Source organism: Amia ocellicauda, unplaced genomic scaffold (assembly GCF_036373705.1).
Source record: "Amia ocellicauda isolate fAmiCal2 unplaced genomic scaffold, fAmiCal2.hap1 HAP1_SCAFFOLD_29, whole genome shotgun sequence".
Classification (NCBI taxonomy): Eukaryota; Metazoa; Chordata; class Actinopteri; order Amiiformes; family Amiidae; genus Amia; species Amia ocellicauda.
In genome coordinates, this window is record NW_027102854.1 from 101,919 (window position 1) to 104,453 (window position 2,535).

The 2,535-nt window shown below is 39.9% G+C and overlaps 1 non-coding gene across 1 annotated transcript; it reads right to left on the reverse strand.

Annotated features, from left to right (window-relative positions):
• Window positions 1–1,624: 1,624 nt before the first annotated feature.
• Window positions 1,625–1,739, reverse strand: LOC136728218 (U5 spliceosomal RNA). The gene has a single exon (XR_010808584.1). It is a non-coding gene; the product is annotated as a U5 spliceosomal RNA (small nuclear RNA).
• Between the last annotated feature and the right edge of the window lie 796 nt (window positions 1,740–2,535).

The following is a 2,535-nucleotide window of genomic DNA, read 5'->3' on the forward strand; positions in this document are numbered from 1 at the left end:
GTTCGCCTTCTTTTCCTAAAATAAAAATAAAATAAATAAAACCCTGCATTATGTCCACAGATATTTGGGGATTATATTTATTTGTCATAAAAATACTGTGCTTTGACCATACAAATTAAGATGAACAGCCAACACTGAATCAAAACTGAAGTTAAATTATATCTGGTTTAATTTATTTTGTGATTTGGGGGATTTTATTGTAAAGCACAACACACAATAAATCGTTCTTACAAATGCCAGTCAAGTATGACGAGTTTTTAGCGCCCTCACCACCACCTACCATGTTATAAGAGTATGTTAGAAGTACAACACATTAATAACTTAAACATTCATTTCAAATATACTGTGATTGTATATATCAAATAGCATGTAAAGACTTTAATGTTTTTTTTTTAAATAAACATTGTTACCAGTCATAATGATCTGCGCTTCATGGACAGGCCATCCACCTTTTGGAGGTTTGTTCGTGTCTCTCCACTCTGCTCTGAAGTTTCGAGTCGTCTCTTCGTCATCATCAGCAATGCTGAATAAATCAAAATTGCGAAAGCAAGCAGTGGGAATCACGCTGTAAGAGTCTTTGTCGACCCCGCTTTCCCACTTCACCAACGCGTGCATCACCGCCATACTACCTTCACCTTCTCGTCCGTTTTTTCTGCGCCTTTTTCCCCCGACAAGTCACGGCACAAAAAACAGTCCCGCTCTGCATTCTGGTACTTGGCGTTCTTAATAACACCAACAGGGTGTAATCGCATAGACCACTCGAGTATAAAGTACTACATATCCCATCAGTTACAGTTTTTTTTCATCTTCTGAAACTGCAATTTAGCACTTTCAACTGTTTCTTAGTGATTCCTAGAATTACTAACCGGTATTGTAGTCAATGTGTTTATAACCTTTTTTGTTTAACGATTTGTGTGTTATCCTATGGGATCCCATGGTCTTTGATTTGGTCACGGAAGTGATTTGTCTTTGATTTGTTGATCTAGAGTTGAATTTTAATTAGTTTTTCCCTTTTGTATAATTAGTGTAGTGCTACATTTAGTCTTTGTTTTTAAATAAATTTGACAATTTATATCTTTGGAATTGGTGTCTGCGTCCAATTATTACAGAAATTGAGTTCTACAAGACTCCAGGATTCGTGATAAGGTGATACTATGAATTCACTTCTTTAATTGAAATGTATAAGTGTACCTTACGCTACATATATGTATGTATGTATGTATGTATGTCCAATTGCTTTGACAATACAAATGAATTGAGAGGGAGAGAGAGAGAGAGAGAGACAGACAGACAGACTGACAAACAGAAAAACAGACACACACACAAACACACACACACACAGAGCCAGCCAGTCCGCCAGCCAGCCAGCCAGCCAGCCAGCTCAGCGATGACATCACGAGCCTCTCTCAGCTGACTGCTATGACATCACAGAGCACGTACATTCCGTTGCTTGCCGTCTGTCAACCACTCAGTCACTGCCAGCCAGACTGGCTGGCTGGCTGGATGGGGGGGCTGCTTGCTGCTGCTGCGTACCTTAGCAAGCTTATTTGCTTGACCGGCCTTCCTACTCCTCTGCCCACATGCCCACCTATGCCCGATCTGCTGTTCACCTGGATCACAGCTCCGCCCCAACAAGGCAGAGCCCCCCAAGAATGGTACAAACTCACCCACGATCCCCTCCACGGAAAGCTTTAGCAAAAGGCAAAAGCGTTATACGTAATGAAGAGGAACCCGAGTCCAAGACGCATCCGACCAGCCATACATATTTGTGTGTATTAAAGATCACATTTTCTTACATTTAGTTTTTCTGTACTTTATTACATCTTATTGTGATTTATAAAAGTATTGTTTCTTTTCCATATGTATATATGTATGTGTGTGTGTGTGTGTGTGTGTGTGTGTATATGTCTCTCTGTGAAAGTGTGTGTGTGGGTGTGACAGTGTGTGTGAGTGTCTGTCTGTCTGTCTGTCATGTAACTCGCACATCTGTGAGGGCACCATTTTTGCAGAAGAGATGTACACATTTTGGAGCAACATATGCTGCCATCCAGACATCATCTTTTCCAGTGACGTCCCTGCATTTTCAAACAGATCACATTTTATTACACTTTGTTTATCTGTACCTTATTACATCTTATTGTGATTTATACTTGTAATGTTTCTTTTCCATATATATGTATGTACAGTGGGGGAAAAAAGTAATTGATCCCCTGCTGATTTTGTACGTTTGCCCACTGACAAAGAAATGATCAGTCTATAATTTTAATGGTAGGTGTATTTTAGCAGTGAGAGACAGAATAACAACAAGAAAATCCAGAAAAATGCATTTCAAAAAAGTTATAAATTGATTTGCATGTTAATGAGGGAAATAAGTATTTGACCCATTTTCAATGCCCTGGCTTAGGGAAGGAGGTTCTCACCCATGATTTGACGGTACATGGCCCCGTCCATCGTCCCTTTGATGCGGTGCAGTTGTCCTGTCCCCTTAGCAGAAAAACAGCCCCAAAGCATAATGTTTCCACCTCCATGTTTGAT